Source organism: Ursus americanus, chromosome 37 (genome assembly GCF_024610735.1).
Source record: "Ursus americanus isolate L20-20 chromosome 37, mUrsAme1.1.p, whole genome shotgun sequence".
NCBI classification, from domain to species: Eukaryota; Metazoa; Chordata; class Mammalia; order Carnivora; family Ursidae; genus Ursus; species Ursus americanus.
Window position 1 is genome coordinate 9,054,953 of NC_142163.1, and position 14,606 is coordinate 9,069,558.

A 14,606-nucleotide genomic window follows, 5' to 3' on the forward strand; every position below is an offset into this window, starting at 1 on the left:
ACACACACACACACTCACACACACAGACACACACACACACACGAACTCAAACACTGCAGTGACACAAGGTCCCCAGGAGAGGCATCCAGTTAGCACCGCCTTAGCAAAGTCAAATCTGTGGTCACCACAGCACACACATACATCACACACACACAGAAGCACCCATGGTCTTTTTCTATAGGCATCCACATACAGCCTCACAGTAAAACACACACACGCACACGACACACACAAGGCCTCTGGCAGATTCTTCCACAATTGGATTGGCCATCACAAACTCAAATACGTGGTCCCCACAATATAGAAGTACACAACAAAAACAAACACCCATGGTCGTTTTCTTACAATCATACACAATTGGCCTCACAAAAAACACACATACACTAAGAAACAAAGCACACACACAAGACTGCGGCAGAGGAATCTATACTTGGTACCTCCATAGCAAACTCACAACCAAAGTCCCTACAACACACATACACTGCACACACACACACACAAAAACCCATGGTCTTTTTCTTACAGTATTACAATGGGACACACACACACACACACACACACACACACAGAAACATAGCTGTCACACAAGGCATCTGTGAGAGTCATCCATACTTCGCCACACTCTCTAACTCACAAACGGGTTCCCGACAACACAAAATCACACAACAAACCAACACACTCCTAGGGTTTTTTCTTAAAGCATCCACACAGTGTCACACAAGCTAACACACACACTCACACACAGCACTCACATTGGGTCTGCAGGAGATTCATCCACACTGCGCCACACCATAAAAACTCAAAAACGCGATTCCCAGAAGAGACAAAACAAAACACACACACACACAAACACCCATGGCTTTTTCCTTATAGGCATGCACAATTTGCCTCACACACACACACACAACACACACACAAACACGACACAAAAGTAGCACTGAAACCAGGTCTCCAGCAGAGGCATCAACAACACAACACACACAAAAACACACACAAACACCCATGGTCCTTCTGTTACAGGATGCACAATGGGCCTCACACACACACACACACACACACACACACACACACACACACTAAACCAACATAGCACTGACATTAGGTCCCCAGCTGAGGCATCCACAGTTGACACCACCTTAGCAAAGTCAAACAAGTGGGTACCACAGCACACATATACAACACACACACAAAGTCCCATTGTCCTTTCCTTACCAGCATACACAATGAGCTTCACACAAACACACACACACACTCATACACACACATACACACACACACACACACACACAGAAACATAGCAGTCACTCAAGGCATCTGGGTGAGAAATCCATACTTGGTACAGAACTCTCAATCTCACAAACATGTTCCCAACCAGTTAATATTAATAAACAAAATGCACTCCACCAGGGATTTTTCCTACAAACATTCACATACGGTCACACACAAACACACTCACACACTCACACACACAGCACTGAGACTAGGTCTCCACAGAGGCATCAACAACATATACACATAAACACACAAATACCCATTGTCATTTTGTTACAGGCATGAAGAATGGGCCTCTCGCATACACACACACACACACACACACACACATACACAATAACAAATATAGTACTGACACAAAGTCCCCAACAGAGGCATCCACACTTGACACCCCAATTGAAAAGTTAAACCGGTGGGCACCAGAGCACACACATACACAACAAAGACATGCAAAGACCCATGCTCTTTTCCTTACCAGCATTGGCAATGAGAATCACACAAACACACACACACACACACACACACACACACACAGAAACATAGCACTCACACAAGGCATCTGGATGACAAATCTACATTTGTTACAGAACTCTCAATCTCACAAACGTATTCCCGACAACACAAAATTAAACAACAAACTCACACTCACCCAGTGATTTTTCCTACACACATCCACATAAGGTAACACATAAACACACACAGAGACACTCACAAACACACTCACACACACATAGCACTCCACTAGGCTCCTGCAGAAGCATCCACACACACACCCCCATACAAACTCAGAAAGGAGGACGCCACAACACACACAAACACCCAGGGTCTTTTTGTTACAGGCATGCACAATTGGACTCACACATACACAAGCACACAAACACACACATACACACAGAATCTTAGCACTCACTCAAAGCATCTGTGAGAGTCATCCATACTTGGCACCACCCTCTCAAACTCACAATGTGTTCCAGACAGCACTACAGTACACAAGAAACACAGAAACACCCATGGTCTCTTTCTAAGAGTCATAAACATTGGGCCTCACAAACACACACACACACACACACACACACACATACACACACACACACACACGAACTGAAACACTGCAGTGACACAAGGTCCCCAGCAGAGGCATCCAGTTAGCACCGCCTTAGCAAAGTCAAATAGGTGGTCACCACAGCACACACATACATCAGACACACACACAAGCACCCATGGTCTTTTTCTTAAAGGCATCCACATAGAGCCTCACAGAAAAACACACACACACACACACACACACACACGACACACACAAGGTCTCTGGCAGATTCTTCCACAATTGGATTGGCCATCACAAACTCAAATACGTGGTCCCACAATACAGAAGTACACAACAAAGACAAACACCCATGATTTTTCTTACAATCATACACATTGGCTTCACAAAAAAACACACATACACTCAGAAACACAGCACACACACAAGGCTGTGGCAGAGGATTGTATACCTGGCACCTCCATAGCAAACCACAACCAGAGTCCCTACAACACACATACACTGCACACACACACACACACACACACACAAACCCATGGTCTTTTTCTTACAGTATTACAATCGGAAACACACACACACACACACAGAAACATAGCACTCACACAAGGCATCTAGATGACAAATCCACATTTGTTACAGAACTCTCAATCTCACAAAATGTTCCCGACAACACAAAATTAAACAACAAACTCACACTCACCCAGTGATTTTTCCTACAAACACCCACATAAGGTCACACATAAACACACACAGACACACTCACACACACACACAGCACTCCACTAGGCTCCTGCAGAAGCATCCACACACGCACCCCCATACAAACTCAGAAAGGAGGACGCCACAACACACACAAACACCCAGGATATTTTTGTTACAGGAATGCACAATTGGACTCACACATACACAAGCACAGACACACACACACACACACACACACACACACAGAATCTTAGCACTCACTCAAAGCATCTGTGAGAGTCATCTATACTTGGCACCACCCTCTCAAACTCACAATGTGTTCCAGACAGCACTACAGTACACAAGAAACACAGAAACACCCATGGTCTTTTTTTAGAGTCATAAACAAGGGGCCTCACAAACACACACACACACACACACACACACACACACACACACACACACGAACTGAAACACTGCAGTGACACAAGGTCCCCAGCAGAGGCATCCAGTTAGCACCGCCTTAGCAAAGTCAAATCGGTGGTCACCACAGCACACACATACATCAGACACACACACAAGCACCCATGGTCTTTTTCATACAGGCATCCATATAGAGCCTCACAGAAAAACACACACACGCACACGACACACACAAGGTCTCTGGCAGATTCTTCCACAATTGGATTGGCCATCACAAACTCAAATACGTGGTCCCCACAATACAGAAGTACACGAGAAAGACAAACACCCATGGTCGTTTTCTTACAATCATACACAATTGGCCTCACAAAAAACACACATACATGAGAAACAAAGCACACACACAAGACTGCGGCAGAGGAATCTATACTTGGTACCTCCATAGCAAACTCACAACCAAAGTCCCTACAACACACATACACTGCACACACACACACACAAAAACCCATGGTCTTTTTCTTACAGTATTACAATGGGACACACACACACACACACACACACACACACACACACACACACAGAGAAACATAGCTGTCACACAAGGCATCTGTGAGAGTCATCCATACTTCGCCACACTCTCTAACTCACAAACGGGTTCCCGACAACACAAAATCACACAACAAACCAACACACTCCTAGGGTTTTTTCTTAAAGCATCCACACAGTGTCACACAAGCTAACACACACACTCACACACAGCACTCACATTGGGTCTGCAGGAGATTCATCCACACTGCGCCACACCATAAAAACTCAAAAACGCGATTCCCAGAAGAGACAAAACAAAACACACACACACACAAACACCCATGGCTTTTTCCTTATAGGCATGCACAATTTGCCTCACACACACACACACAACACACACACAAACACGACACAAAAGTAGCACTGAAACCAGGTCTCCAGCAGAGGCATCAACAACACAACACACACAAAAACACACACAAACACCCATGATCCTTCTGTTACAGGATGCACAATGGTTCACACACACACACACACACACACACACACACACAAAACCAACATAGCACTGACACTAGGTCACCTGCAGAGGCATCCACACTTGACACCACCTTAGCAAAGTCAAACAAGTGGGCACCACAGCAAACATATACAACACACACACAAAGTCCCATTGTCCTTTCCTTACCAGCATACACAATGAGCTTCACACAAACACACACACACACACACACACACACACACACACAGAAACATAGAAGTACTCAAGGCATCTGGTTGAGAAATCCATACTTGGCACAGAACTCTCAATCTCACAAACAAGTTCCCAACCAATTAAAATTAAACACCAAATACGCACTCCACCAGGGATTTTTCCTACAAACATTCACATACGGTCACACACAAACACACTCACAAACTCACACACACAGCACTGAGACTAGGTCTCCACAGAGGCATCAACAACATGTACACATAAACACACAAATACCCATTGTCATTTTGTTACAGGCATGAAGAATGGGCCTCACACACACACACACACACACACACACACACAATAACAAATATAGCACTGACACAAAGTCCCCAACAGAGGCATCCACACTTGACACCACCATTGCAAAGTCAAACAGGTGGGCACCAGAGCACACACATACACAACAAAGACATGCAAAGACCCATGCTCTTTTCCTTACCAGCATTGGCAATGAGAATCACACAAACACACACACACACAGACACACAGAAACATAGCACTCACACAAGGCATCTGGATGACAAATCTACATTTGTTACAGAACTCTCAATCTCACAAACGTGTTCCCGACAACACAAAATTAAACAACAAACTCACACTCACCCAGTGATTTTTCCTACAAACATCCACATAAGGTCACACATAAACACACACAGACACACTCACACACACACACAGCACTCCACTAGGCTCCTGCAGAAGCATCCACACACGCACCCCCATACAAACTCAGAAAGGAGGACGCCACAACACACACAAACACCCAGGGTCTTTTTGTTACAGGCATGCACAATTGGACTCACACATACACAAGCACACGCACACACACATACACACAGAATCTTAGCACTCACTCAAAGCATCTGTGAGAGTCATCCATAATTGGCACCACATTCACAAACTCACAATGTGTTCCAGACAGCACTACAGTACACAAGAAACACAGAAACACCCATGGTCTTTACCTTAGAGTCATAAACAAGAGGCCTCACAAACACACACACACACACACACACACACAGACACACACCCACACGAACTCAAACACTGCAGTGACACAAGGTCCCCAGCAGAGGCATCCAGTTAGCACCGCCTTAGCAAAGTCAAATAGGTGGTCACCACAGCGCACACATATATCAGACACACACAAGCACCCATGGTCTTTTTCTTACAGGCATCCACATAGAGCCTCACAGAAACACACACACACACACACACACACACACACGACACACACAAGGTCTCTGGCAGATTCTTCCACAATTGGATTGGCCATCACAAACTCAAATACGTGGTCCCACAATACAGAAGTACACAAGAAAGACAATCACCCATGTTTTTTTCTTACAATCATACACATTGGCTTCACAAAAAACACACATACACTCAGAAACACAGCACACACACAAGGCTGTGGCAGAGGATTCTATAACTGGCACCTCCATAGCAAAGCACAACCAGAGTCCCTACAACACACATACTCTGCGCAAACACACACACACACACACACACACAAACCCATGGTCTTTTTCTTACAGTATTACAATGGGAAACACACACACACACACACACACACACACACACAGAAACATAGCACTCACACAAGGCATCTGGATGACAAATCCACATTTGTTACAGAACTCTCAATCTCACAAACGTGTTCCCGAAAACACAAAATTAAACAACAAACTCACACTCACCCAGTGATTTTTCCTACAAACACCCACATAAGGTCACACATAAACACACACAGACACACTCACACACACACAGCACTCCACTAGGCTCCTGCAGAAGCATCCACACACGCACCCCCATACAAACTCAGAAAGGAGGACGCCACAACACACACAAACACCCAGGATATTTTTGTTACAGGAATGCACAATTGGACTCACACATACACAAGCACACACACACACACACACACAGAATCTTAGCACTCACTCAAAGCATCTGTGAGAGTCATCCATACTTGGCACCACCCTCTCAAACTCACAATGTGTTCCAGACAGCACTACAGTACAAAAGAAACACAGAAACACCCATGGTCTTTACCTTAGAGTCATAAACAATGGGCCTCACACACACACACACACACACACACACACACACACACACACACACACACGAACTCAAACACTGCAGTGACACAAGGTCTCCAGCAGAGGCATCCAGTTAGCACCGCCTTAGCAAAGTCAAATATTTGGTCACAACAGCACACACATACATCAGACACACACAAAAGCACCCATGGTCTTTTTCTTACAGGCATCCACATAGAGCCTCACAGAAACACACACACAGACACACACACACACACACACGACACACAGAAGGTCTCTGGCAGATTCTTCCACAATTGGATTGGCCATCACAAACTCAAATACGTGGTCCCACAATACAGAAGTACACAACAAAGTCAAACACCCATGGTCTTTTCTTACAATCATACACATTGGCTTCACAAAAAACACACATACACTCAGAAACACAGCACACACACAAGGCTGCGGCAGAGGATTCTATACTGGGCACCTTCATAGCAACTCACAACCAAAGTCCCTACAACACACATACACCACACACAGACATACACACACACACACACACACAGAAACATAGCTCTCACACAAGGCATCTGTTAGGGTCGTCCATACTTCGCCACACTCTCTAACTCACAAACGTGTTCCCGGCAACACAAAATCACACAACAAACCACCACAACACAACTAGGCTTTTTTCTTAAAGCATCCACACAGTGTCACACAAGCTAACACACACACTCACACACAGCACTCACATTGGGACTGCAGGAGATTCATCCACACTCTGCCTCACCATAAAAACTCAAAAACGTGGTCACCAGAACAGACAAAACAAAACACACACACACACAAACACCCATGTCCTTTTCCTTCAGGCATGCACAATTTGCCTCACACACACACACAACACACACACAAACACGACACAAAAGTAGCACTGACACCAGGTCCCCAGCTAAGGCATCAACAACACAACACACACAAAAAAACACACAAAAACCCATATTCCTTTTGTTACACGATGCAAAATGTGCCTCAAACACAAACACACACACACACACACACACACACAACCAACATAGCACTGACACTAGGTCCCCAACAGAGGCATCCATACTTGACACCAAATTAGCAAAGTCAAACAACTGGGCATCACAGCACACATATACAACACACACACAAAATCCATTCTCCTTTCCTTACCAGCATACACAATGAGCTTCACACAACCACACACACACACACACTCACACACACAGACACACACACACACACGAACTCAAACACTGCAGTGACACAAGGTCCCCAGGAGAGGCATCCAGTTAGCACCGCCTTAGCAAAGTCAAATCTGTGGTCACCACAGCACACACATACATCACACACACACAGAAGCACCCATGGTCTTTTTCTATAGGCATCCACATACAGCCTCACAGTAAAACACACACACGCACACGACACACACAAGGCCTCTGGCAGATTCTTCCACAATTGGATTGGCCATCACAAACTCAAATACGTGGTCCCCACAATATAGAAGTACACAACAAAAACAAACACCCATGGTCGTTTTCTTACAATCATACACAATTGGCCTCACAAAAAACACACATACACTAAGAAACAAAGCACACACACAAGACTGCGGCAGAGGAATCTATACTTGGTACCTCCATAGCAAACTCACAACCAAAGTCCCTACAACACACATACACTGCACACACACACACACACAAAAACCCATGGTCTTTTTCTTACAGTATTACAATGGGACACACACACACACACACACACACACACACAGAAACATAGCTGTCACACAAGGCATCTGTGAGAGTCATCCATACTTCGCCACACTCTCTAACTCACAAACGGGTTCCCGACAACACAAAATCACACAACAAACCAACACACTCCTAGGGTTTTTTCTTAAAGCATCCACACAGTGTCACACAAGCTAACACACACACTCACACACAGCACTCACATTGGGTCTGCAGGAGATTCATCCACACTGCGCCACACCATAAAAACTCAAAAACGCGATTCCCAGAAGAGACAAAACAAAACACACACACACACAAACACCCATGGCTTTTTCCTTATAGGCATGCACAATTTGCCTCACACACACACACAACACACACACAAACACGACACAAAAGTAGCACTGAAACCAGGTCTCCAGCAGAGGCATCAACAACACAACACACACAAAAACACACACAAACACCCATGGTCCTTCTGTTACAGGATGCACAATGGGCCTCACACACACACACACACACACACACACACACACACTAAACCAACATAGCACTGACATTAGGTCCCCAGCTGAGGCATCCACAGTTGACACCACCTTAGCAAAGTCAAACAAGTGGGTACCACAGCACACATATACAACACACACACAAAGTCCCATTGTCCTTTCCTTACCAGCATACACAATGAGCTTCACACAAACACACACACACACTCATACACACACATACACACACACACACACACACACAGAAACATAGCAGTCACTCAAGGCATCTGGGTGAGAAATCCATACTTGGTACAGAACTCTCAATCTCACAAACATGTTCCCAACCAGTTAATATTAATAAACAAAATGCACTCCACCAGGGATTTTTCCTACAAACATTCACATACGGTCACACACAAACACACTCACACACTCACACACACAGCACTGAGACTAGGTCTCCACAGAGGCATCAACAACATATACACATAAACACACAAATACCCATTGTCATTTTGTTACAGGCATGAAGAATGGGCCTCTCGCATACACACACACACACACACACACACACACATACACAATAACAAATATAGTACTGACACAAAGTCCCCAACAGAGGCATCCACACTTGACACCCCAATTGAAAAGTTAAACCGGTGGGCACCAGAGCACACACATACACAACAAAGACATGCAAAGACCCATGCTCTTTTCCTTACCAGCATTGGCAATGAGAATCACACAAACACACACACACACACACACACACACACACACACACACACAGAAACATAGCACTCACACAAGGCATCTGGATGACAAATCTACATTTGTTACAGAACTCTCAATCTCACAAACGTATTCCCGACAACACAAAATTAAACAACAAACTCACACTCACCCAGTGATTTTTCCTACACACATCCACATAAGGTAACACATAAACACACACAGAGACACTCACAAACACACTCACACACACATAGCACTCCACTAGGCTCCTGCAGAAGCATCCACACACACACCCCCATACAAACTCAGAAAGGAGGACGCCACAACACACACAAACACCCAGGGTCTTTTTGTTACAGGCATGCACAATTGGACTCACACATACACAAGCACACAAACACACACATACACACAGAATCTTAGCACTCACTCAAAGCATCTGTGAGAGTCATCCATACTTGGCACCACCCTCTCAAACTCACAATGTGTTCCAGACAGCACTACAGTACACAAGAAACACAGAAACACCCATGGTCTCTTTCTAAGAGTCATAAACATTGGGCCTCACAAACACACACACACACACACACACACATACACACACACACACACGAACTGAAACACTGCAGTGACACAAGGTCCCCAGCAGAGGCATCCAGTTAGCACCGCCTTAGCAAAGTCAAATAGGTGGTCACCACAGCACACACATACATCAGACACACACACAAGCACCCATGGTCTTTTTCTTAAAGGCATCCACATAGAGCCTCACAGAAAAACACACACACACACACACACACACACACACGACACACACAAGGTCTCTGGCAGATTCTTCCACAATTGGATTGGCCATCACAAACTCAAATACGTGGTCCCACAATACAGAAGTACACAACAAAGACAAACACCCATGATTTTTCTTACAATCATACACATTGGCTTCACAAAAAAACACACATACACTCAGAAACACAGCACACACACAAGGCTGTGGCAGAGGATTGTATACCTGGCACCTCCATAGCAAACCACAACCAGAGTCCCTACAACACACATACACTGCACACACACACACACACACACACACACAAACCCATGGTCTTTTTCTTACAGTATTACAATCGGAAACACACACACACACACACAGAAACATAGCACTCACACAAGGCATCTAGATGACAAATCCACATTTGTTACAGAACTCTCAATCTCACAAAATGTTCCCGACAACACAAAATTAAACAACAAACTCACACTCACCCAGTGATTTTTCCTACAAACACCCACATAAGGTCACACATAAACACACACAGACACACTCACACACACACACAGCACTCCACTAGGCTCCTGCAGAAGCATCCACACACGCACCCCCATACAAACTCAGAAAGGAGGACGCCACAACACACACAAACACCCAGGATATTTTTGTTACAGGAATGCACAATTGGACTCACACATACACAAGCACAGACACACACACACACACACACACACACACACACAGAATCTTAGCACTCACTCAAAGCATCTGTGAGAGTCATCTATACTTGGCACCACCCTCTCAAACTCACAATGTGTTCCAGACAGCACTACAGTACACAAGAAACACAGAAACACCCATGGTCTTTTTTTAGAGTCATAAACAAGGGGCCTCACAAACACACACACACACACACACACACACACACACACACGAACTGAAACACTGCAGTGACACAAGGTCCCCAGCAGAGGCATCCAGTTAGCACCGCCTTAGCAAAGTCAAATCGGTGGTCACCACAGCACACACATACATCAGACACACACACAAGCACCCATGGTCTTTTTCATACAGGCATCCACATAGAGCCTCACAGAAAAACACACACACGCACACGACACACACAAGGTCTCTGGCAGATTCTTCCACAATTGGATTGGCCATCACAAACTCAAATACGTGGTCCCCACAATACAGAAGTACACGAGAAATACAAACACCCATGGTCGTTTTCTTACAATCATACACAATTGGCCTCACAAAAAACACACATACATGAGAAACAAAGCACACACACAAGACTGCGGCAGAGGAATCTATACTTGGTACCTCCATAGCAAACTCACAACCAAAGTCCCTACAACACACATACACTGCACACACACACACACAAAAACCCATGGTCTTTTTCTTACAGTATTACAATGGGACACACACACACACACACACACACACACACACACACAGAAACATAGCTGTCACACAAGGCATCTGTGAGAGTCATCCATACTTCGCCACACTCTCTAACTCACAAACGGGTTCCCGACAACACAAAATCACACAACAAACCAACACACTCCTAGGGTTTTTTCTTAAAGCATCCACACAGTGTCACACAAGCTAACACACACACTCACACACAGCACTCACATTGGGTCTGCAGGAGATTCATCCACACTGCGCCACACCATAAAAACTCAAAAACGCGATTCCCAGAAGAGACAAAACAAAACACACACACACACAAACACCCATGGCTTTTTCCTTATAGGCATGCACAATTTGCCTCACACACACACACACACAACACACACACAAACACGACACAAAAGTAGCACTGAAACCAGGTCTCCAGCAGAGGCATCAACAACACAACACACACAAAAACACACACAAACACCCATGATCCTTCTGTTACAGGATGCACAATGGTTCACACACACACACACACACACACACACACACACAAAACCAACATAGCACTGACACTAGGTCACCTGCAGAGGCATCCACACTTGACACCACCTTAGCAAAGTCAAACTAGTGGGCACCACAGCAAACATATACAACACACACACAAAGTCCCATTGTCCTTTCCTTACCAGCATACACAATGAGCTTCACACAAACACACACACACACACACACACACACACACACAGAAACATAGCAGTCACTCAAGGCATCTGGTTGAGAAATCCATACTTGGCACAGAACTCTCAATCTCACAAACAAGTTCCCAACCAATTAAAATTAAACACCAAATACGCACTCCACCAGGGATTTTTCCTACAAACATTCACATACGGTCACACACAAACACACTCACAAACTCACACACACAGCACTGAGACTAGGTCTCCACAGAGGCATCAACAACATGTACACATAAACACACAAATACCCATTGTCATTTTGTTACAGGCATGAAGAATGGGCCTCTCACACACACACACACACACACACAATAACAAATATAGCACTGACACAAAGTCCCCAACAGAGGCATCCACACTTGACACCACCATTGCAAAGTCAAACAGGTGGGCACCAGAGCACACACATACACAACAAAGACATGCAAAGACCCATGCTCTTTTCCTTACCAGCATTGGCAATGAGAATCACACAAACACACACACACACAGACACACAGAAACATAGCACTCACACAAGGCATCTGGATGACAAATCTACATTTGTTACAGAACTCTCAATCTCACAAACGTGTTCCCGACAACACAAAATTAAACAACAAACTCACACTCACCCAGTGATTTTTCCTACAAACATCCACATAAGGTCACACATAAACACACACAGACACACTCACACACACACACAGCACTCCACTAGGCTCCTGCAGAAGCATCCACACACGCACCCCCATACAAACTCAGAAAGGAGGACGCCACAACACACACAAACACCCAGGGTCTTTTTGTTACAGGCATGCACAATTGGACTCACACATACACAAGCACACAAACACACACATACACACAGAATCTTAGCACTCACTCAAAGCATCTGTGAGAGTCATCCATAATTGGCACCACATTCACAAACTCACAATGTGTTCCAGACAGCACTACAGTACACAAGAAACACAGAAACACCCATGGTCTTTACCTTAGAGTCATAAACAAGAGGCCTCACAAACACACACACACACACACACACACACAGACACACACCCACACGAACTCAAACACTGCAGTGACACAAGGTCCCCAGCAGAGGCATCCAGTTAGCACCGCCTTAGCAAAGTCAAATAGGTGGTCACCACAGCGCACACATATATCAGACACACACAAGCACCCATGGTCTTTTTCTTACAGGCATCCACATAGAGCCTCACAGAAACACACACACACACACACACACACACACACACACGACACACACAAGGTCTCTGGCAGATTCTTCCACAATTGGATTGGCCATCACAAACTCAAATACGTGGTCCCACAATACAGAAGTACACAAGAAAGACAATCACCCATGTTTTTTTCTTACAATCATACACATTGGCTTCACAAAAAACACACATACACTCAGAAACACAGCACACACACAAGGCTGTGGCAGAGGATTCTATAACTGGCACCTCCATAGCAAAGCACAACCAGAGTCCCTACAACACACATACACTGCGCAAACACACACACACACACACACACAAACCCATGGTCTTTTTCTTACAGTATTACAATGGGAAACACACACACACACACACACACACAGAAACATAGCACTCACACAAGGCATCTGGATGACAAATCCACATTTGTTACAGAACTCTCAATCTCACAAACGTGTTCCCGAAAACACAAAATTAAACAACAAACTCACACTCACCCAGTGATTTTTCCTACAAACACCCACATAAGGTCACACATAAACACACACAGACACACTCACACACACACACAGCACTCCACTAGGCTCCTGCAGAAGCATCCACACACGCACCCCCATACAAACTCAGAAAGGAGGACGCCACAACACACACAAACACCCAGGATATTTTTGTTACAGGAATGCACAATTGGACTCACACATACACAAGCACACACACACACACACAC